The sequence below is a fragment of the Ranitomeya variabilis genome, chromosome 2, assembly GCF_051348905.1.
Source record: "Ranitomeya variabilis isolate aRanVar5 chromosome 2, aRanVar5.hap1, whole genome shotgun sequence".
NCBI classification, from domain to species: Eukaryota; Metazoa; Chordata; class Amphibia; order Anura; family Dendrobatidae; genus Ranitomeya; species Ranitomeya variabilis.
The window spans coordinates 843,419,464-843,432,568 of NC_135233.1; the positions used below are offsets into that span (position 1 = coordinate 843,419,464).

General features: G+C 43.4%; 1 protein-coding gene across 3 annotated transcripts in view; it reads left to right on the top strand.

Moving 5' to 3' along the window:
• Positions 1 to 13,105, top strand: part of ARMC9 (armadillo repeat containing 9) — a 270,125-nt gene that overhangs the window by 180,841 nt on the left and 76,179 nt on the right. The gene's annotated exons all lie outside the window — the stretch shown is intronic.

Here is a 13,105-nt window from a genome sequence, read left to right on the forward strand (position 1 = left end):
ACAAAGTTTTTTTAATTAGAACAATCCTTTCCTTATGCATGCCAAACCAATTCAGAATAGCACTCCCTCTGTAAAACCGCTTTGGTGCCGCAGACGCAGGTTACTCCAGCAGTATAGCAAGCAGTATACATGTAAATTCTTCCTCATATTTTTCTATGTACATAGAATGATAATAACCATAAAATCTAAGTGCAACCAAGAATAAAGATGCCTGTAAATACAGCTTACTGTTTTGCATGTATTTTTTCTTTGTTGCCAATATAACGCATGAATCGTTATTATTGTTACTTGAAAATATGTGCAGTATGTAGGACTGATACACAGTAAGGCTACTTTCACACTAGCGTTAACTGCAATACGTCGCAATGCGTCGTTTTGCCGAAAAAATTCATCCTGCAAAAGTGCTTGCAGGATGCGTTTTTTCTGCATTGACTAACATTAGCGACGCATTTGCGACGCATTGACACACGTCGCAACCGTCGTGCGACGGTTGCGCCGTGTTGTGGCGGACAGTCGGGAGCAAAAAACGTTACATGTAACGGTTTTTGCTCCCGACGGTCCGCTTTTTCCGACCGCGCATGCGCGGCCGGAACTCCGCCCCCACCTCCCCGCACTTCCCTGCACCTCACAATGGGGCAGCGGATGTGCTGGAAAAATGCATCCGCTGCCCCCGTTGTGCGGCGCAGAGAACCCTGGCGTCGGTAACCTCGGCCCGACGCACTGCGACAGGACGGGCCCGACGCTAGTGTGAAAGTTGCCTAAGACGTGCTAAAACATTCCAATAAAGAGGTTGTCCAGGAATTAGGGCATTAGTTGATATCGGACACCTGGCACCTCCACTGTTCAGGTGACCAGATGCCAGAAAAACACAGGTTAGTTCACTGTATAGTGGCTGCCGGCAGATTCTGCAGCTCAGCTCCTATTGAAATCAATCAGAGGTTTCTCCAAGTGTCTGATTTAAGGGAATTTGTCAGCAGGTTTGTGCTATGTAATCTGAGGGCAGCATGAGGTAGGGGTTGAAACACTGAATTCAGTGATGTCCTTCATTTGGCTGTATGCTGTTGCTTACTTACAAAGAAGGTTTTATAACTGGGACATTATAATTGCCCTGACTAGCTCCCTCCTGCCAAGTGGTCCTACACACCCCCTCCTCTAATAATCAGCTCTCTATCAATAGACACTGTACATAGAGAGTCTGGTGTGGGCGGGGTTATCTGTTTTGTGGGTGGGGTTAGCTTCCTTAGCTCTGCTACATGCTGCATCTAATAACTCTGATTGAGTCACAACCGCTGCACCCAGTAAACTAAGTGATACATCGTTGGAATCAGGGTCTCATTGCCTATATTATTGTGCTCTCAGATGAGATAGCAAAAACCTGCTAAAAGATTCCCTTTAATATTGAAGAATCGAGGGATGAAGTGGTCTGCTCTATCGGGACAATCGCCCCCCGCCTTTTTTTTCATCAGCTGAAGGTTGAGTGACCTGCACCTTTCTTGTGTCTACTGATATGAAGGAAAGCCAGGGTGCCCTACCCCGAGACCACTGCACAGCATACAGAGCGGTGCTGGTCCGGCTTCGTGCAGTGTATGCATCCAGCAGGAACTCTAAATAGCTAACCGGTGGGAGCCAGGTGTCAGACCCCCACAAATCTGCTATGAACACTTCTGTTTGAAACATTTGTGTCACTGATTCTGGGAATACAGGCTGAGAATATTTGTTTGTTTGGAAGTTAAACCAGAGGTTGGTCTTATGATGAGGATAAAGGGGATGGTGCAAAGGTGGAGAATGTATTTGGAGAAAAAAATTCCCGTGCCACGTGTTTCTGCGGGGTTTCTAGCCATTATTGTAGTTACCAAAACAAATCACACTGATCATATAAATTAAGGTATGGCATTTTACAAAACTAAGGTATTACAGGGTTAACTATTCTCATCTTGGGAACAAAAGCATTTATATCCCAGGAATGTAAATTATTAGCACAGCCAAGTTCCCAGATGAGAAGAGCTTAGGTACTATTATTTTACAAAGAATAGGCGGTGAGGCAATTCTCTTTACTAAAGTCACTGATTGCAATTCACTAATTGCAATTCAATTGCAAAGCGAAATCTGACATATTGTACAGGCCACATCCCCAATGCCCAACAGTAGGGAACGCCACCAGTTCCCCTAATGCAAAGCGAATCATGCGGCACAATTTGCTCAATCCACAGGCTGTAGAATTGACACTGACATCAGCTTAGCGCCAGACACTGTGCCCCCATAAAAAAGCTATCTTCGGGCATGTGCATACCTCTTTTAAACTCATGCAAACCTTCCAGAAAGGAGTAGCAACGGATAACAATACAATATTTAAAACATAACTTTTACTGAGTTATTTTAAAAAACTATCATATATATGTATATGTACAAAGTGCTAGGTGCATAGAACGTGAAAAAAATAATAAAAACAAGGCAAATTAGAGAAACCACAAATTACCACCAAATGTATTACTTAGGGTACTATCTCCACATTTGGAATGTACCAATATCCAGGATTCTTATTCGGGTATTCGTGTATCGTAGAATCCCTTTATAGAATACCCCTGTCTCGATATTCTTATATCTAAACTCAATGTACCATCATAGCCTGGATACAATAGACCATTTAGATGTATAGTCCACCTAATAAAACCACATCTTTTCTCCTGGCGTATCAATCCAATATCATGTGGGACCAGACTTATATCATAAGCAAGTTACTCTTGTTCGGTCTCATATACATTGTTCTTATAATCATTCAGTGGTATACAATCAGTATGCTCATCAATAGATTTCTACTGAGATGTCCCATCAGCCACATCTCAAACACGCAGCCTTATACCCCTATATATTTCGAATACATCAATGCCCATATAACAATGGCATGGGTTCAAATAGTGGGCTAAGTGTGCTCTGCGTAAACCACGTATACTCATCTGGGTCCACAGGATAGCTCTGTGGGAAACCCTTCGGTTCAGGCATACTCATCACCGGAAATCCTTATTTTCGTATTGTTGCACGGTTCCATGTTACCATAATGTCTCCCGACGCGTTTCCTCACACTGATTCATCAGGGGATAATGACATTTTCAAAATGAGCAGAGTATAAGATATGGCCACCGTCTTTCAGGGCTTATCTACAGCATTCTATAATGGTGTAGATAAGCTCCCGATCCAACCTAAAGGAGAAGAAAACTAAGTTTTATTATACTCACCTGGGGGCGGTCTGGTCCGACCTCCTGCTTGCCTCATGGCTCCCTGGCATCATGCTCCTGCACAGGCATACGTCTCTGCCCTGCGTATGTTATATCGGCCAAACCTGGTGACAGGTTCCCTTTAAAAGATGTTCAAAAGCCTGAACATATGAACAGCAAATCATATTTTACATTTAAATGCATATTACATTTTCTTTCTCTTGTTTCCGTATCCGAAACTCACTATAAAAGACGTTGTGTGCACATACCCTGCTCTCTTCCAGACAGAATAGAGACTTGTCATGCTGTATCTGATACTGTCCAGAAGTTAGTGCCAGCAGTACCTGTCACTGACCATTACTGGTGGACGGACGCCTATCTGTGCTGACATTCCATTTTTCTAACATTAAAGGGAACCTGTGACCAGAAAAAAATGCTATTAACCTGCTAATATGGAATTAATCTGCAGCTTAACCCCTTAGTGACCAAGCCAATTTTTACAATTAGGACCTCTGTCACTTTGAGGTTATAACTCTGGAACTCTTCAATGGATCCCACTGATTCTGAGTGTTTTTACGTGACATATTGTACTTCATGATAATGGTAAAATTTCTTTGATGTGACTTGTGTTTATTTATGAAAAAAATTTGAAATTTGGACAAAATTTAGAACATTTTACAATTTTCAAACTTTTAATTTTTGTGCTGTAAATCAGAGAGTCATAGCACACAAAATAGTTAATAAATAACATTTCCCACATGTCTACTTTACATCAGCACAATTTTGGAAATATATATATTTTTTTTGTTAGGATGCTATAAGGGTTAAACGTTGACCAACAATTTCTCATTTTTTCCAACAAACTTTACAAAACCATTTTTTTAGGGACCACATCACATTTGAAGTGACTATGAGGGGCCTATATGACAGAAAATACCCAAAAGTGACACCATTCTAAAAACTGCACCCCTCAAGGTGCTGAAAGGCACATTCAAGGAGTTTATTAACCCTTCAGGTGCTTTACTAGAACTGAAGCAATGTGGAATGAAAAAAATAAAATGTAACTTTTTTCCTTCATCCATGACAGCACACCTCAGAGAGGGATCTCCCCAGCCAGGACGGGGAACCTGCTGAAATAAAAGGGCGGTACCTCTCCCCCGCTTCAGGCCGGTTTCACACGTCAGTGATTCCGGTACGTGAGGTGACAGTTTCCTCACGTACCGGAGACACTGACACACGTAGACCCATAAAAATCAATGCATCTGTGCAGATGTCATTGATTTTTTGCGGACCGTGTCTCCGTGTGCCAAACACGGAGACATGTCAGTGTTCGTGGGAGCGCACGTTTTACACGGACCCAATAGAGTCAATGGGTCCGCGTAAAACACGGACCTCACACGGACATTCTCCGTCTGGGGTCCGTGTGCGTGCAGGAGACAGCGCTACAGTAAGCGCTGTCCCCCCCACATGGTGCTGAAGCCGGTATTCATATCTTCCCTGTAGCAGCGTTTGCTATAGAGAAAATATGAAGAATAGTGTTAAAAATAAAGATCCATGTGTCCGCCGCCCCCCCCCCACCCCCTGTGCGCCCCCCCGCTGGTCAGAAAATACTCACCCGCTCCCTCGCTCCTTCCTGGTCTGGCCGCGCCTCCTACTGTATGCGGTCACGTGGGGCCGATCATTTACAATCATGAATAGTCGGCTCCGCCCCTATGGGAGGTGGAGCCACATATTCATGACTGTAAATGATCGGGCCCACGTGACCGCATGCAGGAGAAGCCGCGGCCAGACCAGGAAGGAGCGACAGCCGACGGGGGACCCGGGTAAGTATTTTCTGACCAGCGGGGGGGCGCACAGGGGGTGGGGGGGCGGCGGACACATAGATCTTTATTTTAAACACTATTCTTCATATTTTCTCTACAGCAAACGTTGCTGCAGGGAAGATATGAATTGCAGCTTCAGCACCATGCAGAGTGGGTACCACACGTGTGCCATACGGGCGGCACACGTGTGCCGCATGTATGGCCTCCGTGAGTTCCCAGGCACACGGACACGGATAACTCCGGTACCGATTTATTCCGGTACCGGAATTATCTGGACGTGTGGGACAGCCCTCAGTTGGGTTTACTGTTCTGATGGGAACCCTCGTCTGCAGGTCCAGAGGGCCTTAGCGTTCGTGTGGGCACTGGTGGCACAGATGTAGGCTGGGCTGGCTGATCTGAATCCGCCGTGCCGCTCTCCCTCTTCCGGCCTCAGCTCCATGGTGAGTCAGACTTCCGGGTGCGCGCTTTTTAAATGTTAAAAAGAGGTATTGGATATAACTTCATCAGCCTAATTTGTTATATAATAATAGCGACCACGTGCATTCTGGTTTCCTCTTGCAGAAATGGGCCCCGATACGTGTTTCAGCACAAACTTTTGGTTCCCCAGATTTTTCTGATTAGCTTCTCTTTAAGTAATAGATTTTGTCATGTCCAGAAATGCTATTTGCCTGTAGATATAGGGTTAATATGCAAGTAAATAGCATTAAAATTATGTTTACCTGCCTTACTGCAACAGCTACAGGGAGAAAATTAACATATATCCTCCCTGTAGCCACTTGCTTCCAGTCCTTGGTACAATGCGAGGAGCTGACTCACAGACCAAACACTGATAGTAAGAAATTACGCTGACCAAACACTGATCGTAAGAACGGACACTGACCAAACACTGATGGTAAGAAATGACACTGACCGAATACTGATGGTAAGAAATGACACTGACGGTAAGAACTGACACTGACCAAACACTGATGGTAACAACTGACACTGACCAAACACTGATGGTAACAACTGACACTGACCAAACACTGATGGTAAGAACTGACACTGACCAAACACTGATGGTAAGAACTGACACTGACCAAACACTGATGGTAACAACTGACACTGACCAAACACTGATGGTAAGAACTGACACCAAACACTGATGGTAAGAACTGACACTGACCAAACACTGATGGTAAGAACTGACTCTGACCAAACACTGATGGTAAGAACTGACACTGACCAAACACTGATGGTAAGAACTGACACTGACCAAACACTGATCGTAAGAACTGACTCTGACCAAACACTGATGGTAAGAACTGACACCAAACAATGATGGTAAGAACTGACACTGACCAAACACTGATGGTAAGAACTGACACTGACCAAACACTGATGGTAAGAACTGACACTGACCAAACACTGATGGTAAGAACTGACACTGACCAAACACTGATGGTAAGAACTGACACTGACCAAACACTGATGGTAAGAACTGACACTGACCAAACACTGATGGTAAGAACTGACACTGACCAAACACTGATCGTAAGAACTAACTCTGACCAAACACTGATGGTAACAACTGACACCAAACACTGATGGTAAGAACTGACACCAACACTGATGGTAAGAACTGACACCAAACACTGATGGTAAGAACTGACACCAAACACTGATGGTAAGAACTGACACCAAACACTGATGGTAAGAACTGACACAGACCAAACACTGATCGTAAGAACTGACTCTGACCAAACACTGATGGTAAGAACTGACACTGACCAAACACTGATCGTAAGAACTGACTCTGACCAAACACTGATGGTAAGAACTGACACCAAACACTGATGGTAACAACTGACACCAAACACTGATGGTAAGAACTGACACCAACACTGATGGTAAGAACTGACACCAAACACTGATGGTAAGAACTGACACCAAACACTGATGGTAAGAACTGACACAGACCAAACACTGATCGTAAGAACTGACTCTGACCAAACACTGATGGTAAGAACTGACACTGACCAAACACTGATCGTAAGAACTGACACTGACCAAACACTGATGGTAAGAACTGACTCTGACCAAACACTGATGGTAAGAACTGACACCAAACACTGATGGTAACAACTGACACCAAACACTGATGGTAAGAACTGACACCAAACACTGATGGTAAGAACTGACACCAAACACTGATGGTAAGAACTGACACCAAACACTGATGGTAAGAACTGACACCAAACACTGATGGTAAGAACTGACACTGACCAAACACTGATGGTAAGAACTGACACCAAACACTGATGGTAAGAACTGACACCAAACACTGATGGTAAGAACTGACACCAAACACTGATGGTAAGAACTGACACTGACCAAACACTGATGGTAAGAACTGACACTGACCAAACACTGATGGTAAGAACTGACACTGACCAAACACTGATGGTAACAACTGACACTGACCAAACACTGATGGTAACAACTGACACCAAACACTGATGGTAAGAACTGACACTGACCAAACACTGATGGTAACAACTGACACTGACCAAACACTGATCGTAAGAACTGACTCTGACCAAACACTGATGGTAAGAACTAACACCAAACAATGATGGTAAGAACTGACACTGACCAAACACTGATGGTAAGAACTGACACTGACCAAACACTGATGGTAAGAACTGACACTGACCAAACACTGATGGTAAGAACTGACACTGACCAAACACTGATGGTAAGAACTGACACTGACCAAACACTGATCGTAAGAACTGACTCTGACCAAACACTTTGGTAAGAACTGACACCAAACACTGATGGTAAGAACTGACACCAAACACTGATGGTAAGAACTGACACCAACACTGATGGTAAGAACTGACACCAAACACTGATGGTAAGAACTGACACCAAACACTGATGGTAACAACTGACACCAAACACTGATGGTAACAACTGACACCAAACACTGATGGTAAGAACTGACACCAAACACTGATGGTAAGAACTGACACCAAACACTGATGGTAAGAACTGACACCAAACACTGATGGTAAGAACTGACACTGACCAAACACTGATGGTAAGAACTGACACCAAACACTGATGGTAACAACTGACACCAAACACTGATGGTAACAACTGACACCAAACACTGATGGTAAGAACTGACACCAAACACTGATGGTAAGAACTGACACCAAACACTGATGGTAAGAACTGACACCAAACACTGATGGTAAGAACTGACACTGACCAAACACTGATCGTAAGAACTGACACCAAACACTGATGGTAAGAACCGACACCAAACACTGATGGTAAGAACTGACACTAACCAAACACTGATGGTAAGAACTGACACTGACCAAACACTGATGGTAAGAACTGACACTGACCAAACACTGATGGTAAGAACTGACACTGACCAAACACTGATGGTAAGAACTGACACTGACTAAACACTGATGGTAAGAACTGACACTGACCAAACACTGATGGTAAGAACTGACACTGACCAAACACTGATGGTAAGAACTGACACTGACCAAACACTGATGGTAAGAACTGACACTGACCAAACACTGATGGTAAGAACTGACACTGACCAAACACTGATGGTAACAACTGACACTGACCAAACACTGATGGTAAGAACTGACACTGACCAAACACTGATGGTAAGAACTGACACTGACCAAACACTGATGGTAAGAACTGACACTGACCAAACACTGATGGTAACAACTGACACTGACCAAACACTGATCGTAAGAACTGACTCTGACCAAACACTGATGGTAAGAACTGACACTGACCAAACACTGATGGTAAGAACTGACACTGACCAAACACTGATGGTAAGAACTGACACTGACCAAACACTGATGGTAAGAACTGACACTGACCAAACACTGATGGTAAGAACTGACACTGACCAAACACTGATGGTAAGAACTGACACTGACCAAACACTGATCGTAAGAACTGACTCTGACCAAACACTTTGGTAAGAACTGACACCAAACACTGATGGTAAGAACTGACACCAAACAATGATGGTAAGAACTGACACTGACCAAACACTGATGGTAAGAACTGACACTGACCAAACACTGATGGTAAGAACTGACACTGACCAAACACTGATGGTAAGAACTGACACTGACCAAACACTGATGGTAAGAACTGACACTGACCAAACACTGATGGTAAGAACTGACACTGACCAAACACTGATCGTAAGAACTGACTCTGACCAAACACTTTGGTAAGAACTGACACCAAACACTGATGGTAAGAACTGACACCAAACACTGATGGTAACAACTGACACCAAACACTGATGGTAACAACTGACACCAAACACTGATGGTAACAACTGACACCAAACACTGATGGTAACAACTGACACCAAACACTGATGGTAACAACTGACACCAAACACTGATGGTAAGAACGGACACCAAACACTGATGGTAAGAACTGACACCAAACACTGATGGTAAGAACTGACACCAAACACTGATGGTAAGAACTGACACCAAACACTGATGGTAAGAACTGACACCAAACACTGATGGTAAGAACTGACACCAAACACTGATGGTAAGAACTGACACCAAACACTGATGGTAAGAACTGACACTGACCAAACACTGATCGTAAGAACTGACTCTGACCAAACACTGATGGTAAGAACTGACACTGACCAAACACTGATTGTAAGAACTGACTCTGACCAAACACTGATTGTAAGAACTGACTCTGACCAAACACTGATGGTAAGAACTGACACTGACCAAACACTGATGGTAAGAACTGACACTGACCAAACACTGATCGTAAGAACTGACTCTGACCAAACACTGATGGTAAGAACTGACACTGACCAAACACTGATCGTAAGAACTGACTCTGACCAAACACTGATTGTAAGAACTGACTCTGACCAAACACTGATGGTAAGAACTGACACTGACCAAACACTGATGGTAAGAACTGACACTGACCAAACACTGATCGTAAGAACTGACTCTGACCAAACACTTTGGTAAGAACTGACACCAAACACTGATGGTAACAACTGACACCAAACACTGATGGTAACAACTGACACCAAACACTGATGGTAACAACTGACACCAAACACTGATGGTAAGAACGGACACCAAACACTGATGGTAAGAACTGACACCAAACACTGATGGTAAGAACTGACACCAAACACTGATGGTAAGAACTGACACCAAACACTGATGGTAAGAACTGACACCAAACACTGATGGTAAGAACTGACACCAAACACTGATGGTAAGAACTGACACCAAACACTGATGGTAAGAACTGACACTGACCAAACACTGATCGTAAGAACTGACTCTGACCAAACACTGATTGTAAGAACTGACTCTGACCAAACACTGATGGTAAGAACTGACACTGACCAAACACTGATGGTAAGAACTGACACTGACCAAACACTGATCGTAAGAACTGACTCTGACCAAACACTTTGGTAAGAACTGACACCAAACACTGATGGTAACAACTGACACCAAACACTGATGGTAAGAACTGACACCAACACTGATGGTAAGAACTGACACCAAACACTGATGGTAAGAACTGACACCAAACACTGATGGTAAGAACTGACACCAAACACTGATGGTAAGAACTGACACAGACCAAACACTGATCGTAAGAACTGACTCTGACCAAACACTGATCGTAAGAACTGACTCTGACCAAACACTGATGGTAAGAACTGACACTGACCAAACACTGATCGTAAGAACTGACACTGACCAAACACTGATCGTAAGAACTGACTCTGACCAAACACTGATGGTAAGAACTGACACCAAACACTGATGGTAACAACTGACACCAAACACTGATGGTAACAACTGACACCAAACACTGATGGTAAGAACTGACACCAAACACTGATGGTAAGAACTGACACCAAACACTGATGGTAAGAACTGACACCAAACACTGATGGTAAGAACTGACACTGACCAAACACTGATGGTAAGAACTGACACCAAACACTGATGGTAAGAACTGACACCAAACACTGATGGTAAGAACTGACACTGACCAAACACTGATGGTAAGAACTGACACTGACCAAACACTGATGGTAAGAACTGACACTGACCAAACACTGATGGTAAGAACTGACACTGACCAAACACTGATGGTAAGAACTGACACTGACCAAACACTGATGGTAAGAACTGACACTGACCAAACACTGATGGTAAGAACTGACACTGACCAAACACTGATGGTAAGAACTGACACTGACCAAACACTGATGGTAAGAACTGACACTGACCAAACACTGATGGTAAGAACTGACACTGACCAAACACTGATGGTAAGAACTGACACTGACCAAACACTGATGGTAACAACTGACACTGACCAAACACTGATGGTAAGAACTGACACTGACCAAACACTGATGGTAAGAACTGACACTGACCAAACACTGATGGTAACAACTGACACTGACCAAACACTGATGGTAACAACTGACACTGACCAAACACTGATCGTAAGAACTGACTCTGACCAAACACTGATGGTAAGAACTGACACCAAACACTGATGGTAACAACTGACACCAAACACTGATGGTAACAACTGACACCAAACACTGATGGTAACAACTGACACCAAACACTGATGGTAACAACTGACACCAAACACTGATGGTAAGAACTGACACCAAACACTGATGGTAAGAACTGACACCAAACACTGATGGTAAGAACTGACACCAAACACTGATGGTAAGAACTGACACCAAACACTGATGGTAAGAACTGACACTGACCAAACACTGATTGTAAGAACTGACACTGACCAAACACTGATGGTAAGAACTGACACTGACCAAACACTGATGGTAAGAACTGACACTGACCAAACACTGATGGTAAGAACTGACACTGACCAAACACTGATGGTAACAACTGACACTGACCAAACACTGATCGTAACAACTGACACTGACCAAACACTGATGGTAAGAACTGACACTGACCAAACACTGATGGTAAGAACTGACACTGACCAAACACTGATCGTAAGAACTGATACTGACCAAACACTGATGAAAATCAGACTGTTTCTAACCTACCAGAAAAATAAGACATCTGAAAGAGGCCGAAGTCTGGATGGGAAATTTAGCTACATTTTACCTTATGAAAAAGCTAGGAGTTAGATTCTAGGCTGCATTTAGACCATGTCGGGTTTGCATAGGTATAAATACAGTAGGTGTCATTTATCTGCTCTTTATGATAGAGGTGACTGGTGAGTCATAAATTGTGCACTGTAAATAAATATTACAGAGATAAGACACGCTGTTACAGTTGATAGAGCTCTCTTATGCAGGCGTGACATTTTTCCAACATCTAGTGTAAATAAAAATATAAATTGCACAATAAAGCAAATATTTAGGGGTCCGACGTCTGGGTCCATCATCTGATCTTGAGTAATCATCATCTGATTAGAGGTGCACCTCCACTCTCCATTTCCTATGGGACTGCTTCTGAAAATAGCTGAGCCAGGTAGAGCGCTCGACTATTTCCCAGCCAATGAATGGAGCAGAGGTGCATCTGTGTGAACTCTGCAGCATTGAGACGGGGCTTTTTGGAGAGCCTCATTTTTGGGATTGAAGGAAGTCTCACCATTCAAACTCACAATGATCAGGAAGTTATGCGCTATTTTGTGGATCTGATATATCTGCTAAACTTAGTGCAAACCTTATAAGATGTCAGCAGAATGCTCTATCGGCTAATGACTGATGAATTCTGTCGATGCCAGACAAGAATCGGGTGTTGGAATTCAAGATGCTCCATCCTTCTTTCCCCCAACATTATCTGCCGATGGGAAGTCCGGAGGTACCAATCCCTCCATGGTGGGTGGGCTAGGCACACATTATCGTGGGTGTGGGGCTTTAGCCAATGGCTTACTGCATTGCTTATGTGCCTCTTTGCATTTTTATTACTTGAATTCATATTTCATGACTATAATGGACGCATTTCT